Source organism: Actinia tenebrosa, unplaced genomic scaffold (assembly GCF_029948245.1).
Source record: "Actinia tenebrosa isolate PJP-AT-01 unplaced genomic scaffold, QUT_ActTen_1.0 PGA_scaffold7__59_contigs__length_16204524, whole genome shotgun sequence".
NCBI classification, from domain to species: domain Eukaryota; kingdom Metazoa; phylum Cnidaria; class Anthozoa; order Actiniaria; family Actiniidae; genus Actinia; species Actinia tenebrosa.
Genome location: NW_028292584.1, coordinates 4,480,394 through 4,507,712, shown reverse-complemented (window position 1 = coordinate 4,507,712; position 27,319 = coordinate 4,480,394). Strand labels below are relative to the sequence as shown.

The 27,319-nt window shown below is 38.8% G+C and overlaps 1 protein-coding gene and 1 long non-coding RNA gene across 5 annotated transcripts in view; one reads left to right on the top strand and one right to left on the bottom strand.

Moving 5' to 3' along the window:
• The window catches only part of LOC116308610 (uncharacterized), a 176,160-nt gene that overhangs the window by 4,142 nt on the left and 144,699 nt on the right, over positions 1 to 27,319 (bottom strand). The gene's annotated exons all lie outside the window — the stretch shown is intronic.
• LOC116308600 (bone morphogenetic protein 1) overlaps positions 1 to 27,319 on the top strand; it is a 53,343-nt gene that overhangs the window by 240 nt on the left and 25,784 nt on the right. The window contains exons 1-5 of one of the 4 annotated variants that reach the window (XM_089039883.1): positions 2,527 to 2,556; positions 22,046 to 22,219; positions 24,974 to 25,079; positions 26,126 to 26,219; positions 26,336 to 26,526. The gene's annotated coding sequence lies outside the window, so the exon portion shown is untranslated. Of the gene's footprint in view, positions 1 to 2,526; positions 2,557 to 22,045; positions 22,220 to 24,973; positions 25,080 to 26,125; positions 26,220 to 26,335; positions 26,527 to 27,319 lie in introns of those variants that run through there. The other 3 variants (XM_089039884.1, XM_089039882.1, XM_031719060.2) reach the window with 3 other exon arrangements.

Here is a 27,319-nt window from a genome sequence, read left to right as displayed (position 1 = left end):
GCTAAAGATACAACAGGGAGCCCAACCCCTTTTCTACACTTGTTCCTAGTCAACTAAGGCCTAGGGCAAACGTCGAACTTTCCATGCACCGAACTTAATTACATCAAAGAATGCCGCCTCATTATCACCTGATATCCATTGTTTTTAATGAGTTCGGTGGATAGAAAGTTCGACGTTTGCCATAGGCCTAAGAAACCCTACTGTAACTTAACGCCTATTTTCTTTGCAATAAACTCTTTACATTTTCTTAATAAATAACGAATTCCTTTATTTGAGAGATCGATTCACCAAAAAATTGTTGGTTACTTTGTTCTTCAAAGCGGGACAATCTGTGAGTACCGTCCAGAGGGACAGACGGTGATACATTTTAATTTTCAGACTATCGAGACATAATCTAATGCTTATTAAATAAATAAAGTGTAATTTCCTTTATTTCGAAACGATTTACAACAAATTTGTTGGCCTTGCCCTTCTAAGTGGTACAGTTTGAAAAAGTCTATAGCTAGATGGTATTAACCCTATGTTGTCATATGGCATAGTAATATGGCATAGTATTAGTGTGGTATACTAGCAGTCCAGGTTTATAATATGACATATTATTATTGTAATACACTTCCAGTCCAAGTGTATAAGTCATATTATACAGCTGGACAGCAAGTATACCACACTAATACCATGTGATATTATACAGCTGGACAGCAAGTATACCACACTAATACCATGTCATATTATACACCTGGACTACAAGTATACCACACTAATACCATGTCATTTTATACACCTGGACTGCAGGTATACCACACTAATACCATGTCATATTATACACCTGGACTGCAAGTATACCACACTAATACCATGTCATTTTATACACGTGGATTACAAGTATACCAACCTAATACTATGTCATATTATACACCTGGACTGCAAGTATACCACACTAATACCATGCCATATTATACACCTGGACAGCAAGTATACCACACTAATACCATGTGATATTATACACCTGGACTGCAAGTACACCACACTAATACCATGTCATATTATACACCTGGACTACAAGTATACCACACTAATACCATGTCATTTTATACACTTGGACTACAGGTATACCAGACTAATACCATGTCATTTTATACACCTGGACTGCAAGTATACCACACTAATACTATGTCATATTATACACCTGGACTGCAAGTATACCACACTAATACCATGTCATATTATACACCTGGACTGGAAGTGTACCACACAAATACCATGTTATATTATATACCTGGACTGCAGGTATAGCACACTAATACCATGTCATTTTATAAACCTGGACTACAGGTATACCACACTAATACCATGTCATTTTATACACCTGGACTGCAAATATACCACACTAATACCATGTCATTTTATACACCTGGACTGCAAGTATACCACACTAATACCATGTCATTTTATACACCTGGACTGCAAGTATACTACACTAATACCATGTCATTTTATACACCTGGACTGCAAGTATACCAGACTAATACCATGTCATTTTATACACCTTGACTGCAAGTATACCACACTAATACTATGTCATATTATACACCTAAACTGTAAGTATACCACACTAATACTATGTCATATTATACACCTGGACTGCAAGTATACCACACTAATACCATGTCATATTAAACACCTGGTCTACAAGTATACCACACTAATACCATGTCATTTAATACACCTGCACTGCAAGTATAGCTCACTAATACCATGTCATTTTATACACCTGGACTACAGGTATACCACACTAATACCATGTCATATTATACACCTGGAGTGCAAGTATACCAAACTAATACCATGTCATATTATACACCTGGACTACAAGTATACCACACTAATACCATGTCATTTTAAACCCCTGGACTGCAAGTATACCACACTAATACCATGTCATTTTATACACCTGGACTGCAAGTATACCACACTAATACCATGTCATTTTATACACCTGGACTGCAAGTATACCACACTAATACCATGTCATTTTGTACACCTGGACTACAGGTATACCACAGTAATACCATGTCATTTTATACACCTGGATTGCAAGTATACCACACTAATACTATGTCATATTATATACCTGGACTACAAGTATACCACACTAATACCATGTCATTTTATACACCTGGACTGCAAGTATACCACACTAATACTATGTCACATTATACACCTGGACTGTAAGTATATGTGACAGAGTCAAAAGACACTATTTTGGACAGTAATTATTTAGTCATAAATCTATATTTTTAATTAGGAATGCCTCGTGTACACATAGGAATGTAATCTTTAGTTAACTGTTTGCGTGGAAAATGCGTAAGCAAGAAATAATTTCCGTACGTAATTACATTACAGTGTCATGCCTATTTACGTAAGTTCGTGTTTGGGACATCCTGTTTGCGCCTACAACTAAGAATGCAGGTTGTCCAGGCCCAAACTAAGGCTTAAATCATGTCAGTTCTTGAAGACGTTGCACATATCAAGAAAGGAATTCTCTACGATGTAAAGGTATGAATGAAGCCACACTTATACCTAGGATAGATTTCAAATCTATGTTATTCGTTAACTAGTCGTTAAATTTATAGGTTCAGTAGCTAGTCGCAGCGCTAGTACATGTCACGCAGTAGTAATTTAGTAATCACGCACTCATCGCTACCGTACACCTTTTTATAAATACACTCAAATTGTTATGTCTACCTAAAAGGTTCATTTTAAACGGACTGCCATCGCGTATTGTAAACACTGCTAATTATTACCACGTATTCGTTTCTATATACCAGCAAAACTGCGGGTGTATATGTTCAGCGCCTTGTATACCACACTAATACTATGTCATATTATACACCTGGACTGCAAGTATACCACACTAATACCATGTCATATTATACACCTGGACTACAAGTATACCACACTAATACCATGTCATTTATACACCTGGACTGCAAGTATACCACACTAATACTATGTCATATTATACACCTGGACTGCAAGTATACCACACTAATACCATGTCATATTATACACCTGGACTGCAAGTATACCACACTAATACCATGTCATTTTAATCACCTGGACTACAAGTATACCACACTAATACATGTCATAATACACCTGGACTGCAAGTATACCACACTAATACCATGTCATTTATACACCTGGACTGCAAGTATACCTACACTAATACCATGTCATTTATAAACCTGGATTGCAAGTATACCACACTAATACTAGGTCATATTATATACCTGGACTACAAGTATACCACACTAATACCATGTTATTTTATACACCTGGACTGCAAGTATACCACACTAGTACAATGTCTTTTTATATACCTGGACTGCAAGTATACCACACTAATACTATGTTATATTATACACCTGGACTGGAAGTGTACCACACAAATACCATGTTATATTATATACCTGGACTGCAGGTATAGCACACTAATACCATGTCATTTTATGCACCTGGACTACAGGTATACCACACTAATACCATGTCATTTTATACACCTGGACTGCAAATATACCACACTAATACCATGTCATTTTATACACCTGGACTGCAAGTATACCACACTAATACCATGTCATTTTATACACCTGGACTGCAAGTATACCACACTAATACCATGTCATTTTTTTACACCTGGACTGCAAGTATACCACACTTATACTATGTCATATTATACACCTGGACTGCAAGTATACCACACTAATACCATGTCATTTTATACACCTGGACTGCAAGTATACCACACTAATACCATGTCATTTTATACACCTGGATTGCAAGTATACCACACTAATACTATGTCATATTATACACCTGGACTACAAGTATACCACACTAATACCATGTCATTTTATACACCTGGACTACAGGTATACCACACTAATACCATGTCACATTATACACCTGGACTGCAAGTATACCACACTAATACCATGTCATTTTATACACTTGGACTACATGTATACCACACTAATACCATGTCATATTATACACCTGGACTGCAAGTATACCACACTAATACTATGTCATATTATACACCTGGACTGCAGGTATACCACACTAATACCATGTCATTTTATACATCTGGATTGCAAGTATACCACACTAATACCATGTCATATTATATACCTGGACTACCAGTATACCACACTAATACCATGTCATTTTATACATCTGGACTGCAAGTATACCACACTAATAGCATGTCATTTTATACACCTGGACTGCAAGTATACCACACTAATACCATGTCATTTTATACACCTGGATTGCAAGTATACCACACTAATACTAGGTCATATTATATACCTGGACTACAAGTATACCACACTAATACCATGTCATTTTATACACCTGGACTACAGGTATACCACACTAATAACATGTCACATTATACACCTGGAGTGCAAGTATACCACACTAATACCATGTCATATTATACACCTGGACTGCAAGTATACCACACTAATACCATGTCATTTTATACACCTGGACTGCAAGTATACCACACTAATACCATGTCACATTATACACCTGGACTGCAAGTATACCACACTAATACCATGTCATATTATACATCTGGACTGCAAGTATACCACACTAATACAATGTCATTTTATACACCTTGACTGCAAGTATACCACACTAGTACCATGTCATTTTATACACCTGGACTGCAAGTATACCACACTAATACCATGTCATTTTATACACCTGGATTGCAAGTATACCACACTAATACTATATCATATTATACACCTGGACTACAAGTATACCACACTAATACCATGTCATTTTATACACCTGGACTACAGGTATACCACACTAATACCATGTCACATTATACACCTGGACTGCAAGTATACCACACTAATACCATGTCATTTTATACACTTGGACTACAGGTATACCACACTAATACCATGTCATTTTATACACCTGGACTGCAAGTATACCACACTAATACTATGTCATATTATACACCTGGACTGCAAGTATACCACACTAATACCATGTCATATTATACACCTGGACTGCAAGTATACCACACTAATACCATGTCATTTTATACACCTGGCCTGCAAGTATACCACACTAATACCATGTCATTTTATACATCTGGAATGCAATTTTACCACACTAATAGCATGTCATTTTATACATCTGGATTGCAAGTATACCACACTAATACTATGTCATATTATATACCTGGACTACAAGTATACCACACTAATACCATGTCATTTTATACACCTGGACTGCAAGTATACCACACTAATACCATGTAATTTTATACACCTGCATTGCAAGTATACCACACTAATACTATGTCATATTATATACCTGGACTACAAGTATACCACACTAATACCATGTCATTTTATACACCTGGATTACTGGTATACCACACTAATAACATGTCACATTATACACCTGGAGTGCAAGTATACCACACTAATACCATGACATTTTATACACCTGGACTGCAAGTATACCACACTAATACCATGTCATTTTATACACCTGGACTGCAAGTATACCACATTAATACCATGTCATTTTATACACCTGGATTGCAAGTATACCACACTAATACTAGGTCATATTATATACCTGGACTACAAGTATACCACACTAATACCATGTTATTTTATACACCTGGACTGCAAGTATACCACACTAGTACCATGTCATTTTATATACCTGGACTGCAAGTATACCACACTAATACTATGTTATATTATACACCTGGACTGGAAGTGTACCACACAAATACCATGTTATATTATATACCTGGACTGCAGGTATAGCACACTAATACCATAACATTTTATGCACCTGGACTACAGGTATACCACACTAATACCATGTCATTTTATACACCTGGACTGCAAATATACCACACTAATACCATGTCATTTTATACACCTGGACTGCAAGTATACCACACTAATACCATGTCATTTTATACACCTGGACTGCAAGTATACCACACTAATACCATGTCATTTTATACACCTGGACTGCAAGTATACCACACTTATACTATGTCATATTATACACCTGGACTGTTAATGATTTACCAGTGATTATGCTCGTATCACATAACCGTAATCGGATAGTTTGATTTGGGTGATAAGTTGATGTAGCGTGTCGAAGGAAAGTTAAACTAAGAAAGAAGCTCCTTAGAATATTAACTAATTTGCTATCCGGCCAAGTAGCACAGAGGTATGTAACTCATTATATTTAGTTCTCCTACAAGGAATTATCAATATTATTATTCAGCATAAACTTCCTATAGTTGGCTGAGCATTCATTTCTAAGTATCGCTAGACCACGTGTTGCATAATCATTCTCTAATCAAGCACATTTTTTCTATTTGTAAGCGGTTTTAACTAATACAGATATACCTTATTGTATTTTACCCAGTCTTTACGTGATTCTAGTAAATGCAGTGATTGAATGATGGAATCTCAGTAAGTGATTTGCTGTTCTAACACGGCCGACCCGGGGAAACTCGAAAGATTGCCCCAGCCGTAACAGTAAAGACTCTGTGGTTACAGTGCATCTGAAGGTATGTCAAATTTTGATTTAAACACCGAGGAAATCGATGAAAACACGCAAAGAGAAAAGAAAATGACAGAGAAGGGCACAGCCTTTAAATTGGACTTGCTAGATCGTGATCGAATTACGGCCCAAAGAAATTGGCGCAAACAGTTTAATATAGTGAATGGATTGCTAGCAGACTCAGAGGATGTCAACCGGCTTCTTAGTGAAAGGGGTCTGTTGGAAGCAAAAATGGAGATTCTCGCCGGCGCGAATGAAAGGCTAGAAGAGGCTTTAGACGTAACAGAAAGACGCGTAGCGAGCGAGAAATTTGAGACGATCGACCAACAGCACTCTGACCTCCTAAAAGAAGTAAACAAAAGGTTAAGCGATTTAAAAAGGCTAAATGAAGACGAAAGATCTTCGATCTCGGGCTCATCTCGCAGCTCGAGATCAACTCGCTCTAGTAAATCCAGCAATTCCGCGTTTGCAAGAAAGGCCGAGATGGCTGGCATGATCGCGAGACTCGGCGCAGAGTTAAAATTTCAAGACTTAGAAGCACAAAGAGCCGACGCGCTAAGAAAACAAGAGGCTGAGATGACGAAGTTTCGAATTGCTAAGAATCTAGCGCTTGCGAAGGCCGAAATGAACGCGATTGCCAAGGTACAAGAAGCAGAGCTAGGATTAGTCGACGGCGCATTTGATTTGCCTAAAGAAGATGACACAGAGAAAGATTTAAACAAATATTTGAGTATGCAACTTGACTCCGTCAAAGAAGCCCCGCAACACGATCCAGTCATGCAATCTACGCATCATGCAGCTAACATATCAGAATCCCATATCCATGCAAAAGAATCTAAGTCGACTAAGTCGGAAAACCTTGGTTTCGAATCCAAATCTAAGTCAGAAAATCTTGATTTCGAGTCCAAGTATAAGACAGATCCAGAGCTAAAAAATTATTCGAAACCTTCGAACTCGTCTGTAAATCCTTTCACCTCAACTCGCGTCATAGGCACACCATTTGACAACTATCCGTCAACACATTTGAACACACGGAACCCATTTGATCCACCAACGGATTTATTTGACGATGTCGACGCATCGCAGTTCGTGTCTTACCGAGAAACAAACGTGCATAGTAGTACACCAAGCTCGAATAATGATAACGCCCTCTGCAGATTGGCAGATTTGTTGTCCGAAAGACGCAACATAGATAGTCTTCCCCTTCCGGAACCGGAAATCTTCAGAGGCAGTATGTTCCATTATCCTAATTGGCTTAAATCCTTTGAGACTATAATAGAAAGCCGAATAGAAAGTCCAGCTCAACGGCTGTATTATCTTGGAAAATACACCGCGGGGGAAGCCAAAGAAGCGATTAGCGGTCTCCTATGTTTGGATAGCAAGGACGCGTACCTTCAGGCAAAGGGTATACTAGCATATCGGTACGGGAACCCCTTCCTTGTGGCTGACGCATACAGAAAGAAACTAAGTGATTGGCCGAAAATCCCTCCAAACGATGGAGTTAGTTTGCGGAAATTTTCCGATTTTTTATTCCATTGCTTGGCCGCAATGCAGAACGTTAAGTATCTAAAGGTGCTAAACGATCCGGAAGAAAACCAAAAAATGGCCAAGAAACTTCCAAGATACTTAGTAGATCGCTGGAGTCGAGAGGTAGATAGATGGATTAGCGGCGAACGAAGCGGCGTTTTGCTTCCCTTTGAAAGAGAGAATGAGATGGGATACCCACCATTCGCCGAGTTCTGCAATTTTATATCGCGCGAGGCAAGGATCGCATGCAATCCGGTAATCTCCAATAAAATCTTCAAAGAAGAAGAAAGTAAGAAAGAGGAAATAGCCAAACCTGTCAGAGTAGGAAGGATCTACAATCAGAGATCCCTCTTCACAGATTCCGCTGAAGTAAAGCGAGAAAATTCAGGATCCAAAAAGGACGACTCGAAGCAAGAAAGGTCAGTGCAGTGTGCGTCGTGCAAGGGACCACATAACCTAGACGACTGCAAGGCGTTCCTAAAGCTATCAGCTAAAGAGAGAGTAAGCTTCGTACGCGCGAAGGGACTCTGTCTCGGGTGCCTAAGATGGGGTCACATGCGAAAGGATTGCAGAAGGAGAGCAGTATGCAAGAGTTGCCACGGCTTCCATCCGACGTCCTTGCACGACGGTACGTTCGTTCCAAAGAAGGAATTGAAAGAGAACTCTGATCAAGAAATAGAGGTTAAGGAGGTTTCATCGAAATGTACGAAGATCAGTGACCAGAAACAAGACGACTGTGCCGCCCATTCCCTGATCGTTCCTGTATGGATACATCACAGCGACAATCCGTCCCAGGAAGTACTTGTATACGCTCTCTTAGACGACCAGTCAGACGGCTGTTTCATCAAGAATGACGTCGTTGAAAGAATGGCAGTGAAGGGAGTCCAAGTGAAGCTCAAATTGTCAACGGTACTTGCGGAACGTCTCATTGATTGTCAGAAGGTGAACGGTCTGGTGGTACGAGGCCTAAACGAAAGTGAGATCATCCCACTACCCGGAACGTATTCAAGAGAAATCATTCCAGCGAGAAGAGGACAGATTCCTCGACCAGAAACAGCTCGAAAGTGGCCACACCTGGAGCGTATAGCTGATCAACTGATGCCACACAGAAGCGACGTGGAAATCGGGTTGCTGATCGGTCTAAACTGCGCACGCGCAATCAAGCCAAGAGAAGTCATTCCGGGCAAGGACGATGAACCTTATGCGAAGAAGACTGCGCTAGGATGGGGAGTGATAGGCATAGTAGATCCTGACTGCAAGGATGTCCACGAGAAGTGCGGCTGCCATCGCATACTCGCCAGGGAGGTTGTAGGAGAGACCAAGAAACCACTTCACTTCTCCATGCGTACTCAAACAAAGGAAATAATGACACCATTTCAAGTTTCGAAGATGTTCGAACTTGACTTTGATGAATCACAAGACGAAGAGCGGACACTCTCTTACAATGACCGCAAGTTCATGCAAAGGATGAAAGATGGAATTAACCAAAGAGAGGATGGCCATTATGAAATTCCTCTACCCTTCAAAGATGATAGAATTAATCTGCCGAACAACAGAGAGTTAGCCGTAATCAGACTGATGAGGTTGAAAGGGAGGCTTGAAAAGGACGAAACCTACCGCAAGCATTACCAAGAATTCATGAAGGAGATGCTCAGTAAAGGTTATGCAGAAAAAGTTCCCCAGTCAAAGGAGAGCGGCGATGATGGTCAAGTGTGGTACATCCCGCATCACGGCGTCTATCACCCCCAGAAGAAGGATAAAATCAGAGTTGTCTTTGATGGCAGTGCGGAATACAAGGGCGAGTCACTCAACAGACATCTGCTTCAGGGACCGGACCTCACGAACAACCTCTCAGGAGTTCTGTGCCGATTCAGGAAAGAACCGGTAGCACTAATGTGTGACATCGAAGGAATGTTCCACCAAGTGAAGGTAAACGTCGAACATAGAAACTTTCTTAGGTTCCTTTGGTGGGAGGACGGTGATACGAACAATCCTTTGACAGAGTACAGGATGACAGTTCACCTTTTCGGAGCGGTCTCCTCACCTGGCTGTTCGAATTTTGCCTTGAAATCAACAGCCGACGACTACGAGATCGAGTTTGGCAAGGAAGCAGCAGAGTTCATTAGGAATGATTTCTATGTAGACGATGGGTTAAAGTCCGTTCCAACCATTGCGCAAGCCATCGCTCTTATCGGGAACACGAAGGCACTCTGCCAGAGGGGTGGCTTCAACCTGCACAAGTTCCTATCGAACAGTAAAGCAGTTATAGAATCAATCCCAATTGAGTCACGCGCGAAAGGTTTAAAGAATCTTGACATAACCAAGGACCTGTTGCCCATCGAGAGAGCCCTGGGAGTGCAATGGTGTATAGAGTCGGATCAGCTGCAGTTCAAGATCGAACTGAAGGACAGGCCATTGACGAGAAGAGGAATATTAGCAACGGTAAGCTCTATTTACGACCCCCTGGGCATGGTAGCTCCCTTTGTTCTTGTGGGCAAAAGGATACTCCAAGACCTTACCAGAGACAATGTTGGATGGGACGATAAAGTACCAGAGTCAATCAGACCTCGTTGGGAGAAGTGGAGGAGCGAGCTGCATCGCCTGGCCGAATTAAAGATTCCTAGATGCTACAAACCTGAAGGCTTTGGAGAGTGCAAGACCGTCGAGATACACAACTTCTCCGATGCAAGCACCAACGGCTATGGCCAGTGCTCCTACCTTAGAATGGTGAACGATCGTGACGAGATACATTGCGCCCTGGTAATGGCAAAGGCTAGAGTGACACCACTCAGACCTATAACAGTGCCTCGCCTAGAACTCACGGCAGCATTGGTATCCGCCAAGGTTAGCGGCTTTCTGAAGAAAGAGTTGAAATACGAAGAAATAGCAGAAGTGTTCTGGACGGACAGTAAAGTCGTTCTTGGTTATATATCCAACGATGCAAGGCGTTTTCACACGTTCGTGGCAAACCGCGTTCAGCAAATTCGTGAACGCTCCTCGCCTCACCAATGGAAGTACGTGGAAACAAGCATGAATCCGGCTGACGACGCTTCCAGAGGTCTTAGTGCTCAAGAGCTGATCGAGAACAAACGATGGTGGAATGGCCCAAGCTTCCTTTGGCACCCAATCAAAGAGTCCCAGACTTTATCAGAAACCTTCACAGTTATCAACCACAGCGATCCAGAAGTGAAGAAAGTCACAGCCTTAGCAACGCACTCAAAGGAATACCCAACAATATTGGAGCGTGTCAAGTACTTTTCAGATTGGTATCGCGCCAAGAGAGCCATCGTGATATGCAAGAAATTTGTGCAGAAGCTAGCCTGGACGATAAACGCACGCAAGGAAAGGGTGGATCCCTATAAAAGTCGAAGAGACGGAACGTCAACAAGGGAAAGAGTTCAGTTCGATGTGCAAGACCTACAACAAGCGGAAACTCTGATCCTGAAGGCTGTCCAGAGCCAATCCTTTCCTGAAGAAATGAGAGCTCTAAAAGCCCTGGGACGTCCAGCAGAAAAGATTGTGAAATCTAGCTCTCTTCTCCGTCTGAGTCCGTTTCTTGACGAAAACCAGGTTCTCCGCGTTGGTGGCAGAATCGGATTGGCCGACCTTCCCTTCCAAGTGAAACATCCCGTTATCCTCCCAAAGAAATGTCACGTGACAGGTCTAGTAATCCGCCACTATCATCAGAGAGCCCACCAAGGCAAGGCAAGAACACTAGCAGACATACGCGCTGCTGGCTTGTGGATTATTGATGGAAGCTCAGCAGTGGGACACTACATCTCCAAATGCGTCGCATGTCAAAGGCTGAGAGGCACCACTCAGAAACAGAAAATGAGTGATCTTCCTAAAGACAGACTGGAAGAAGCTCCACCTTTCACATACAGTGCGGTGGACTACTTTGGCCCCTGGTACATAAAGGAAGGAAGACGTGAGCTGAAAAGGTACGGAGTCCTATTCACCTGCATGGCCTCACGTGCGGTTCACATAGAAACAGCAGCATCGCTGACAACAGATTCCTTCATCAACGCCTACCGAAGGTTTACCGGACGGCGTGGACCAGTGCGCCAATTAAGATCGGATCAAGGAACGAACTTTGTGGGTGCTAGAAATGAGCTTGACGCAGCCATGAAGGAAATGGACCAAGATGCCATAAAGAGAGAGCTGATAAAGACCAATTGCGATTGGATACAGTTTAAGATGAATGTCCCGCACGCAAGCCACATGGGCGGCGTGTGGGAAAGGCAGATTCGCAGCGTGAGAAGCGTGCTAACAGCTCTGCTACAGACTCATGGAAAGCAACTCGATGATGAATCCTTGAGGACACTGATGATCGAAGCAGAAAGCGATAGTAAACAGCCGCCCCCTCACTACCAACGGTCTCACAGAACCAGATTCCTTAGATGCATTAACGCCGAGTCACTTGCTGACCATGAAGACTACGATAGTAATGCCTCCACCGGGAGATTTCCAGAGGGCGGACCTACACTCAAGAAAAAGATGGCGCAGAGTCCAACACCTAACCAATGAGTTCTGGCAACGTTGGAGAAGATGTTACTTACAGTCTCTGCAAGAACGACAAAAGTGGTTGCGCCCCCGAAAGAATCTGTCAGTGGATGACATCGTCATACTGAAGGATGCGGACAACCCGAGATCTAAGTGGCAGCTCGCACGCATTGTACAGCCATATAAAGACGAAGACGGCTACGTCCGCAAAGTCAAGATTGCTGTCTCCTCTCCTCACCTCGATTCCTCAGGAAGAAGAACCGGCTCCAAGATGACATACTTAGAAAGGCCGATCCACAAGCTTGTTCTGCTCCTGAGAAGCGATGACAACTAATAAATGAGAGACCAGGGAGTCCCAGCCAAGGAGCCATATAACGTGAATATCCAAGTTGAACACTGAATATTGAACATTTTTTAGTAATATATATAGTTTGTTTTGTTTGGGGTAAATTGTAATCACAATTTAGGGGAGCCATGTTAATGATTTACCAGTGATTATGCTCGTATCACATAACCGTAATCGGATAGTTTGATTTGGGTGATAAGTTGATGTAGCGTGTCGAAGGAAAGTTAAACTAAGAAAGAAGCTCCTTAGAATATTAACTAATTTGCTATCCGGCCAAGTAGCACAGAGGTATGTAACTCATTATATTTAGTTCTCCTACAAGGAATTATCAATATTATTATTCAGCATAAACTTCCTATAGTTGGCTGAGCATTCATTTCTAAGTATCGCTAGACCACGTGTTGCATAATCATTCTCTAATCAAGCACATTTTTTCTATTTGTAAGCGGTTTTAACTAATACAGATATACCTTATTGTATTTTACCCAGTCTTTACGTGATTCTAGTAAATGCAGTGATTGAATGATGGAATCTCAGTAAGTGATTTGCTGTTCTAACACGGCCGACCCGGGGAAACTCGAAAGATTGCCCCAGCCGTAACATGGACTGCAAGTATACCACACTAATACCATGTCATTTTATACACCTGGACTGCAAGTATACCACACTAATACCATTTCATTTTATACACCTTGACTACAGGTATACCACACTAATACCATGTCAAATTATACACCTCGATTGCAAGTATACCACACTAATACCATGTGATATTATAAACCTGGACTGCAAGTATACCACACTAATACCATGTCATTTTATACACCAGGACTACAAGTATATCACCCTAATACTATGTCTTATTATACACTTGGACTGCAAGTATACCATACTAATACCATGTCATTTTATACACTTGGACTACATGCATACCACACTAATACCATGTCATATTATACACCTGGTCTACAAGTTTACCACACTAATACCATGTCATTTTATATACCTGGACTGCAAGTATACCACAATAATACCACGTCATTTTATACACCTGGACTGTAAGTATACCAAACTAATACCATGTCATATTATACAGCTGGACTGGAAGTATACCACACAAATACCATGTTATATTTTATACCTGGACTGTAGGTATACCACACTAATACCATGTCATTTTATACACCTTGACTACATGTATGCCACACTAATACCATGTCATTTTATGCACCTGGACTGCAAGTATACCACACTACTACCATGTCATTTTATACACCTGGATTACAAGTATACCACACTAATACCATGTCATTTTATACACCTGGACTGCAAGTATACCACACTAATACCATGTCATTTTATACACCTGGACTGCAAGTATACTACACTAATACCATGTTATTTTATACACCTGGACTGCAAGTATACCACACTAATACCATGTCACTTTATACACCTGGACTGCAAGTATACCACACTAATACCATGTCATTTTATACACCTGGACTGCAAGTATACTACACTAATACCATGTCATTTTATACACCTGGACTACAGGTATACCACACTAATACCATGTCATTTTATACACCTGGACTGCAAGTATACCACACTAATACCATGTCATTTTATACATCTGGATTAGAAGTATACCACACTAATACTATGTCATATTATATACCTGGACTACAAGTATACCACACTAATACCATGACATTTTATACACCTGGACTGCAAGTATACCACACTAATACCATGTCATTTTATACACCTGGACTGCAAGTACACCACACTAATACCATGTCATTTTATACACCTGGATTGCAAGTATACCACACTAATACTAGGTCATATTATATACCTGGACTACAAGTATACCACACTAATACCATGTCATTTTATACACCTGGACTACAGGTATACCACACTAATACCATGTCACATTATACACCTGGAGTGCAAGTATACCACACTAATACCATGTCATATTATACACCTGGACTGCAAGTATACCACACTAATACCATGTCATTTTATACACCTGGACTGCAAGTATACCAGACTAGTACCATGTTATTTTATACACCTGGACTGCAAGTATACCACACTAATACTATGTTATATTATACACCTGGACTGGAAGTATACCACACTAATACCATGTCATTTTATACACCTGGATTGCAAGTATACCACACTAATACTATGTCATATTATATAACTGGACTACAAGTATACCACACTAATACCATGTTATTTTATACACCTGGACTGCAAGTATACCACACTAGTACCATGTCGTTTTATATACCTGGACTGCAAGTATACCACACTAATACCATGTCATTTTATACACCTGGACTGCAAGTATACCACACTTATACTATGTCATATTATACACCTGGACTGCAAGTATACCACACTAATACCATGTCATTTTATACACCTGGACTGCAAGTATACCACACTAATACCATGTCATTTTATACACCTTGACTACAGGTATACCACACTAATACCATGTCATATTATACACCTCGATTGCAAGTATACCAGACTAATACCATGTGATATTATAAACCTGGACTGCAAGTATACCACACTAATACCATGTCATTTTATACACCAGGACTACAAGTATATCACCCTAATACTATGTCTTATTATACACTTGGACTGCAAGTATACCATACTAATACCATGTCATTTTATACACCTTGACTACATGCATACCACACTAATACCATGTCATATTATACACCTGGTCTACAAGTTTACCACACTAATACCATGTCATTTTATATACCTGGACTGCAAGTATACCACAATAATACCATGTCATTTTATACACCTGGACTGTAAGTATAACAAACTAATACCATGTCATATTATACAGCTGGACTGGAAGTATACCACACAAATACCATGTTATATTTTATACCTGGACTGTAGGTATACCACACTAATACCATGTCATTTTATACACCTTGACTACATGTATACCACACTAATACCATGTCATTTTATGCACCTGGACTGCAAGTATACCACACTACTACCATGTCATTTTATACACCTGGATTGCAAGTATACCACACTAATACCATGTCATTTTATACACCTGGACTGCAAGTATACACACTAATACCATGTCATTTTATACACCTGGACTGCAAGTATACTACACTAATACCATGTTATTTTATACACCTGGAGTGCAAGTATACCACACTAATACCATGTCATTTTATACACCTGAACTGCAAGTATACCACACTAATACCAATTCATTTTATACACCTGGATTGCAAGTATACCAAACTAATACCATGTCATAAGTTTATACACCTGGATTGCAAGTATACCACACTAATACCATGTCATTATACCCCGGGAATGGACTTCCAACACAAGTATACCTACACTAATACCATGTCATTTATATACACCTGAGCAACAGTATACCACAACTAATACCATGTCACATATACACCTGGACTGCAAGTATCCACACTAATACCATTTTTATTATACACCTGGACTGCAAGTATACCACACAATACCACTATGCCCATTTATACACCTGGACTGCAAGTATACCACACTAATACCATGTCATTATTATCGCACACCTGGACTGCAAGTATAACCACACTAATACCATGTCATTTACTAGTATGTCCCCTGGACTGGATGTACCACACAAATACCAGGTTCATATTTATACCTGGACTGAAGGTATAAAAGCACACTAATACCATGTCATTTTATACCACCCTGACTGCAAGTAAACCTACAACTAATACCATGTCATTTTATACACCTGGACTGCAAGTGTATACCAGACTAATACCATGTCATTTTTATACACCTGGACTACAAGTATTACCACACTAATACTATGTCAATATTAACACCTGGACTTCAAGTATACCACACTAATACTATGTCATATTATACACCTGGAGTGCAAGTATACCCCACATAATACCATGTCATATTAAACACCTGGTCTACAAGTATACCACACTAATACCATGTCATTTTATACACCTGGGCTGCAAGTATAGCACACTAATACCATGTGATTTATACACCTGGACTACAGGTATACCACACTAATACCATGAGATATTATACACCTTGACTGCAAGTATACCAAACTAATACGATGTCATATTATACACCTGGACTACAAGTATACACACTGGATACCATGTCATTTCTACACAACCTGCGACTGCAAGTATACCACACTAATACCATGTTATTTATACCACCTGCACTGCAAGTAGACCACACTAATACCATGTCATTTTATACCCCTGGACGGCAAGTATACCACACTACTGACCATGTCATTTTATACACCTGCACCTACAGGTATACCACACTAATACCATGTCCATTTTATAACACCTGGATTGCAAGTATACCACACTAATACTATGTCATATTATATACCCTTGGACTAGAAGTATACCACACTAATACCATGTCATTTTATACACCTGGACTGCAAGTATACCACACTAATACCATGTCATTTTATACACCTGGACTGCAAGTATACCACACTAATACTATGTTATATTATACACCTGCACTACAAGTATACCACACTAATACTATGTCTTATTATACACCTGGACTGCAAGTATACCACACTAATACTATGTCATATTATACACCTGGACTGCAAGTATACCACACTAATGCCATGTAATATTAAACACCTGGTCTACAAGTATACCACACTAATACCATGTCATTTGATACACCTGGACTACAAGTATAGCACTCTAATACCATGTCATTTTATACAACTGGACTACAGGTATACCACACTAATACCATGTCATATTATACACCTGGAGTGCAAGTATACCAAACTAATACCATGTCATATTATACACCTGGACTAAAAGTATAACACACTAATACCATGTCATTTTAAACACCTGGACTGCAAGTATACCACACTAATACCATGTCATTTTATACACCTGGACTGCTAGTATACCACACTAATACCATGTAGTTTTATACACCTGGACTGCAAGTATACCACACTAATACCATGTCATATTATACACCTGGACTGCAAGTATACCACACTAATACTATGTCTATATTATACACCTGGACTGCAAGTATACCACACTAATACCATGTCATATTAAACACCTGGTCTACAAGTATACCACACTAATACCATGTCATTTTATACACCTGGACTGCAAGTATAGCACACTAATACCATGTCATTCTATACACCTGGACTACAGGTATACCACACTAATACCATGACATATTATACACCTTGACTGCAAGTATGCCAAACTAATACCATGTCATATTATACACCTGGACTACAAGTATACCACACTAATACCATGTCATTTTAAACACCTGGACTGCAAGTATACCACACTAATACCATGTTATTTTATACACCTGGACTGCAAGTATACCACACTAATACCATGTCATTTTATACACCTGGACTGCAAGTATACCACACTAATACCATGTCATTTTATACACCTGGACTACAGGTATATTACACTAATACCATGTCATTTTATACACCTGGATTGCAAGTATACCACACTAATACTATGTCATATTATATACCTGGACTAGAAGTATACCACACTAATACCATGTCATTTTATACACCTGGACTACAAGTATACCACACTAATACCATGTCATTTTAAACACCTGGACTGCAAGTATACCACACTAATACTATGTTATTTTATACACCTGCACTGCAAGTATACCACACTAATACCATGTCATTTTATACACGTGGACTGCAAGTATACCACACTAATACCATGTCATTTTATACAGCTGGACTACAGGTATACCACACTAATACCATGTCATTTTATACACCTGGATTGCAAGTATACCACACTAATACTATGTCATATTATATACCTGGACTAGAAGTATACCACACTAATACCATGTCATTTTATACACCTGGACTGCAAGTATACCACACTAATACCATGTCATTTTATACACCTGGACTGCAAGTATACCACACTAATACTATGTTATATTATACACCTGCACTACAAGTAAACCACACTAATACTATGTCTTATTATACACCTGGACTGCAAGTATACCACACTAATACTATGTCATATTATACACCTGGACTGCAAGTATACCACACTAATACCATGTAATATTAAACACCTGGTCTACAAGTATACCACACTAATACCATGTCATTTAATACACCTGGACTACAAGTATAGCACACTAATACCATGTCATTTTATACAACTGGACTACAGGTATACCACACTAATACCATGTCATTTTATACACCTGGACTACAGGTACACCACACTAATACCATGACATATTATACACCTGGAGTGCAAGTATACCAAACTAATACGATGTCATATTATACACCTGGACTACAAGTATAACACACTAATACCATGTCATTTTAAACACCTGGACTGCAAGTTTACCACACTAATACCATGTTATTTTATACACCTGGACTGCAAGTATACCACACTAATACCATGTAATTTTATACACCTGGACTGCAAGTATACCACACTAATACCATGTCATATTATATACCTGGACTACAAGTATACCACACTAATACCATGTCATTTTATACAACTGGACTGCAAGTATACCACACTAATACCATGTTATTTTATACACCTGGACTGCAAGTATACCAGACTAATACCATGTCATTTTATACACCTGAACTGCAAGTATACCACACTAATACTATGTCATTTTATACACCTGCACTGCAAGTATCCCATACTAATACCATGTTATTTTATACACCTGGACTGCAAGTATTCCACACTAATACTATGTTATATTATACACCTGGACTACAAGTATACCACCCTAATACTATGTCTTATTATAAACCTTGAATGCAAGTATACCACACTAATACTATGTTATATTATACACCTGGACTGCAAGTATACCACACTTATACTATGTCATATTATACACCTGGACTGCAAGTAAACCACACTAATACCATGTCATTTTATACACCTGGACTGCAAGTATACCACACTAATACCATGTCATTTTATACACCTGGACTGTAAGTATACCACACTAATACCATGCCATATTATACAGCTGGACTGGAAGTATACCACACGGATACCATGTTATATTTTATACCCGGACTGTAGGTATACCACACTAATACCATGTTATTTTATACACCTTGACTACATGTATACCACACTAATACCATGTCATTTTATGCACCTGGACTGCAAGTATACCACACTAATACCATGTCATTTTATACACTTGGACTACATGTATACCACACTAATACCATGTCATATTATACACCTGGTCTACAAGTTTACCACACTAATACCATGTCATTTTATATACCTGGACTGCAAGTATACCACACTAATACTATGTTATTTTATACACCTGGACTGTAAGTATACCAAACTAATACCATGTCATATTATACAGCTGGACTGGAAGTATACCACACAAATACCATGTTATATTTTATACCTGGACTGTAGGTATACTACACTAATACCATGTCATTTTATACACCTGGACTACAGGTATACCACACTAATACCATGTTATTTTATACACCTGGACTGTAAGTATACCACACTAATACTATGTTATATTATACAACTGGACTACAAGTATACCACACTAATACCATGTCATTTTATACACCTGGACTGCAAGTATACCAAACTAATACCATGTCATATTATACACCTGGACTACAAGTATACCACACTAATACCATGTCATTTTAAACACCTGGACTGCAAGTATACCACACTTATACTATGTCATATTATACACCTGGAGTGCAAGTATACCACACTAATACTATGTCATATTATATACCTGGACTACAAGTATACCACACTAATACCATGTCATTTTATACACCTGGACTACATGTATACCACACTAATACTATGTTATATTATACAACTGGACTACAAGTATATCACCCTAATACTATGTCTTATTATACACCTGGACTGCAAGTATACCACACTAATACTATGTCATATTATACACCTGGACTGCAAGTATACCACACTAATACTATGTCATATTATACACCTGGACTGCAAGTATACCACACTAATACTATGTCATATTACACACCTTGACTGCAAGTATACCAAACTAATACCATGTCATTTTATACACCTGGACTGCAAGTATACCACACTAATGCTATGTCATATTATAATAAGTCCACTTATCAGGGACTTTGAGATTCGACTAGAGCGCCGCAAACAAATAATGGAGATAACAAAATATTTGGATTATCTATGCTACTATTAAAAATCGTGCTTAGATAGTTCATAGATGTTCGTTGATACTGCATGTAGATCAATGTCAAAGCGCATTTGAAAAAAGAGATCGGCGCGTTTGGTTTTAAAATGCTAGGTGTGATTTCGTGGAGGGAGGACAATCTTTTAATCTGATGAAATTGGCGTAAGGTTATGGCTGCAAAAAATTACTGATGTAACAACTACTTCTTTAGGGGAGGGGAAGGTGTGTTGTAAGGCATGCACTTGGCTCGAGGATTAATACATTTGATGCTCGTAATAACATGTTTTGTTTACGAATAAAGTAAAACAAATTACACCATCGATACCTATTTCACTTGCTCTCTCGGAATATTATACTTTTTGGAACAAAATCCAAAATTTTGGAATATCGAAACCTGGATTAACCCCTTGGATCGGACTTTTCTCAGGTGGAGTGTGGGAATCGAAAAATATTTTTCCTTGATATTTCAAGTTAAAATCAATGTTAAATGTACGTCTAACGTACCTCAAACAATTGCATTGACGCAGTAGTTATTAGAAATTCATAATAAAATATGACTTTAATGCGAAGGAAAAGTTTTTAACGTTAAAAGGCTATTCTGTGACAATCTGTGTTTTTGTTACACTTATTTAACCATCTCGTTTCATTTTTATCCAACAGGGAATGAATAAAGACGTTCGAAGATGCCTTACTTGTGTTTATGGCAGATAACAATTTAAGAACAGAAAATAGAGCGGCGTACAGTTACCATCATACCGCAAAGCTGTTATCCAAAGGGATGGATATTCTGTACAGTATCCCTGTATCAATACTATTCAAGTGAAAATAGAAAAGGTGAGTTGTGATATGTGTTTGTGTTCAAAAATATATGAGTATGTATGTGTTTAGTTGTATTAGTTGACTATTCAAAAGTTTTGACTGCCTGTGGTGCCGGATAAGTGCTAAAGATACAACAGGGTGACCAACCCCTTTTCTACACTTGTTCCTAGGCAACTGTTTTTTATTTATGAACACTGAGGGTTTCCTGGTGTAAAGTCTTCTGGTGTGTCCCTCCGTCTCCGTCGTCAGCCAGTACATATCTTAATTAACGCTGTTTTTATTTATGAATACTGTAGCAATTGCCCTATTTCAATATGACGTCACATCAAAACAATTTATTGTTTAAACGCAAAGGATCATGGTCGTCGGAGGGGGTCAAATCAACGTAAATCACTGGTTTCTGTGGTGTCCTGTTATAAGGAAATGTATGGAGATTGATCAAAAATTTCAATAAAATTATTGGAACGTGAAATAAAGCCTCGAAATTTTATCCGATCATTGAGAAATAGGAATAACCACGCAGAGCGAAAGAAGTGTTATTTCTCAATGATTGGGTAAAATTTCGAGGCTTTATTTCACGTTCCAATGACTTTATTGAAATTTTTGATCAATCTCCATACATTTCCTTATAACAGGACACCACAGAAACCAAGCTTGGGCTACCTGTGCGTAAATTCACCGAAAATTGTTCTAAAACCCGTATCAATCCACGAAGAGAAGTAGAATAGCCAGCAAACGCTCAGAATATTTTTTAGTACATATTAACACATATTATATCTGAAAACCAGGCCATTTTAGATTAAACTGTTTCGCTAGGAGCAAATTTTGTTGAATTTTCTATTGGATTTGGCGATTCTTTTCTCCACATAAACAAGCAGTGACGTCATAGGGCAATAGTGAAATAGGGTAATTCCGTGTCCGGAATTGTCATTAACGCATTTATAAATCACAAAATTACCTATATTCTAGTCGCAATTGTTTATATTCTGTTAGCCAATCAGGATCTACTGTATATAATCGCGCTATTCGCAGGGAGTCTCAGAACACGGCTTTGTCTGTTAATTCGCAGACCTAGAGAACGCAGAACGCAGGCTAGCATGTTTGAAAGTCAAATTTACATATTTTTGACTAATTTGCATACGGACTTAGAGCATGCGCAGAACGGTTTTCACTCGTGTAAGTTCATGCTTTGATGATCGATAAAACAAAGTCGAAGCAAATCACCAACGAAGATGATAATTTGATTGACACATATCGATCTTTTCTTAAAAAATAAAATCACTTTTGGAATCTTCCAATGTATTCTTAGCCATAGAGATGCTATAGTTTGCGTCCCACTTTCGACTTATGTTCAATTGTTGAAGGCGCTCAATCAAGAATAAGCACCTAACAATTTAAGCACCTATCAAAAATAAGCACCTAACACACACAATCTCATTTTTTATAGTTACACACATATTTTACAAAATTCTAATAAATTTTTTAAGCTTTAAGCATCGATTTGACTTCAGACATAAATCTGTATTATCGAGATAAAAAGTCTTCAAATTTCTTCTCAAACTTGTTGTTCGTCACTTCGTCCATGATGACTGTAAAGGTTAGAAATCCATCCTCATCAACCTCGGTTTCGTGTACGATTGCTTTATGATACAACCAACTGGAAGAATAAAGAATAACAGGCTTGGCTTGTGATTAGAAATTGTGTTTTGAGAAAAAGACTACAGCGCGGGCGTAGAGTGCATCTCACGGTCCCCTCACAGCTCAATTTACATACATTTACTGTATTTGATAGGTGTCCCTCTCCGCCCGTGATGTAGTCTTCTCCCGTACGTTCCTTTTGAAACCCATTTGGAAGCCATTTTTTTCAATTCCTACCACTTTTAGTTTGAAAACATCATAAAGCTAGATTTTGTATGAATGTGAAAAAACAGTCCTGGACTCGGAGTCCGATAAAACATGCTGAAAAATTACTTTTTCCGCGCGCCACTATTCAGCTTGTGTGAGCGGTTATAAATTGATTCTCAGTGGAACTAGAATAGGTACGAATTTGCCATGCCGTGTTCGTAAAGGTGTATGGACAATATCCTTACGTAATAAGTACCGGCGATTCAATAATAGCGCCGCAAAGAAGGGGAAAGAACAAAATATTACGATGTATAACTAGGATCCCTTACGTGAACTATAGGTCTATCACTTAACTTTATTGAGAAGTATCCCCCCTAAACTGAGTAAGGAGTATCCCTTAAAAGCTCTTTTTTGATGGCTTGTAGAATCCTGGAGGTTGTTTTGATCTCTTGTTTTCTGGTTTGATGTCGTGAAAATAGTCAAATACAATAGTTTGAGGACTTATTTTAATATGTTTTGACTTAGCATCCGCTAGTTGCCCCCCAGTCAACCGCTTGTTTGCCCCCCCCCCCCCTCCCCCAGGCAACTCCAAAAAGTCACGTGATTGATAGTAAGCAATAGATAGACCTCTTTACCTTGGGCGTAATGTTTTACCCATTCCAGACCACGTGTCATTCTCTGTAAGAGATTGTAATAAGATTCTTTGTTTGTGTTGTATCCATATATTCATGTGTCTTCTCATGTGCAACCGATAAACAAAGGAACGATACTCTAGGGAATGACACATTCTCTGAAATGAGAAAACTTAACGCCGAAACTAATTAAGAGATCGATTAGAGTAATTGGATTATTTTGGCGCGCAGACCCCTCACACTATCGAACTCAACCTGTGAGGGAGAGTGTCAACTTTTATTTCTTCTTCAGAGAGTTGAGGACTCTTCAAATGTTTGGAATTTTTTATTGTCCCATGTACGAACTGGCCGACCTCCAGGACAGTATTCAATACAAGGGGTCTGCATGAAGAAGTAAGGTACAAGAATGTACAAATATAAAATGTATTTGCGTCAAAATGGCTGAATTTTTTGTCTCCGAAATGGTGAACAAAAGTCGCAGTTAAATAGTGATGTAAGACAAAATATATGCAGTCTGATATCAGCTGGGGCGACGCCTGTAAGCGACAAAGCGTCGATTCAGAAAGCAATCTCTAGCTCAGAAAATATTTGAACAATTTCATAATTAGTGATGATTTTTTAATTTTTAATTTTGAAAAAAAAAACTTTTTTGAAGACGGTTTTTTTTGAGTCGCTAACAAAGTAAAGTTTTTCCTTAAGCTAGTAAAGTTTTCCTTAGTTGGACATATAGTAACACCCTAAACTTCCATAAATAACGTCTAGCTCCTGTAGCTAATGTAATCCTTTAAACAAGTTCTATAAATGACCTTTAACTTGTAGATAGATAACAGTTCGTCGATAAACCAAATTCCTTCCTCAGGTATTTTTATTCCGGATTAAATTTAATCATGAAAAGCGTGGAATGTTGGATTTTCACGACTGGAGTCCCTCTATCCCTGCAGCGCCACGCCGTCACGCGACAAGTATGTAACTTAAAAAAAACATTCGAGGAAATCAAACCCCGGTAGCGAGCAAGGAATCGCTATTGGAGACATTATCATTAGATCTACGGACATTTTTTATTATTTAACCCTGATAGCAACGAACACGTAACTATAGGACACAAACCCCAAGAATGTCACTACTACACATACGAATGTAACAAGCACACGAGGCTAACATGAACAGCATTACATATAGGGTCGTGTACGAACACGGGAAGTAACCGCAAACCGTTATAGTCATGACGAGCTATGTCTACCAATTGTGCTGAAAAACGATATATAGACTTTTGTAGGGGACTTTTTGGCGAAGTATTTTTGCCCACAAATATTATGTATGTAGTTTTGAGAAGTAATTTCCTCATAATTGTATTGCTTTAATTCTTTAATCTTGTTTTTCTTTTTTTTTTTTTGTTTTTTGTTGTTTCCAATTTCATAACTAATTCTATTTTTTTGTTTAACAGTTGCGGACAAGAAGACACATGAATATGGATACAACTCAAACAAAGGATCATTCTCAAGGAAATAACACGTGGTCTGAAATGGGAAAACATTTAGGTAAAGGTAAAGAGGTCTATTAGAACATATGGAAAATACTCCTATTTTGTCAGTCCTAATTCTTTTCTCCAGCCATCGATGTCTAACGTCACGTGTCAATATTACGTCCACCACAGGATGACATTCGCACATGACGTCACAATAGAGTCAATCTTTGCTGTATTGTAGTGGTGAGTGGTTGGCACTCTTCCTTCCTGTGAGTGGGATTAATCCATGGTATTTAAAGCAAGGCACAGTGATATGGATTGCTATATGCTGCTGAATTTGAACGCCGGGCGAACCAAGTTGGATCAAAAAAATTTTAAAGGTAAGCTTGGGGATTTCATTAGTGTTTATTAGAATATTTGGGCAAATTGGAGTGGAGCCGATAAAGAACGAGAGACATAGATTAAACTATGTCAAAATCTTTCTTATTCCCAAGCGGTTAGCTCTGCAATAATTGAGTGGTCATGGTTGATTCGCCAAGCGTTTTATCATTATTTTGACAAAGCGATGAAATATAATGAATATTAATGAATGAATATCTCAGGCGCACTTTAATATACGCGTTATGTAATTTTTTCTACTTCGTTTAGTAAGTTCTTGGTGAGTTTGTATTCGAATGTAAGTTCATAAAAAATAAATCCATGAATCCTCTACGAACGGACAAACGCACGATCGTACTTCACTGACAAAGCCGGGTTCTACTATTGTTTGGTACTGATAAACAGAACTAAACTACTGATAAACTAAACAGATGAGACCACGAAATAATTCAATAGAAATATAGCGTAGTTTAAACAAAATACATATTATAATATTATATTAGACAACATTTAGTTTTGAATGTCATTTCCGTCGACCATTCGTTCTGTTTTACGAATCATTCTTTTCCTGCGACAAACAATTCAGTGTTGTTTAAAAGTGCACGACAAAAACTCTTTAAACTCGTAAAATAATTTCAGCGTCTTGTAACATCCAGGGAGTTGGCAAACGGGAAGGGATAGAGGGGGTGGTTAGAGAAGGGGAGAGAAGAAAATTGAACAATGCAAGAGGAAGAAGATATCTTTTTACTTCAATAGACCCCTTCGGCTCTGACGTAATGTTTTCCCATTTCAGAC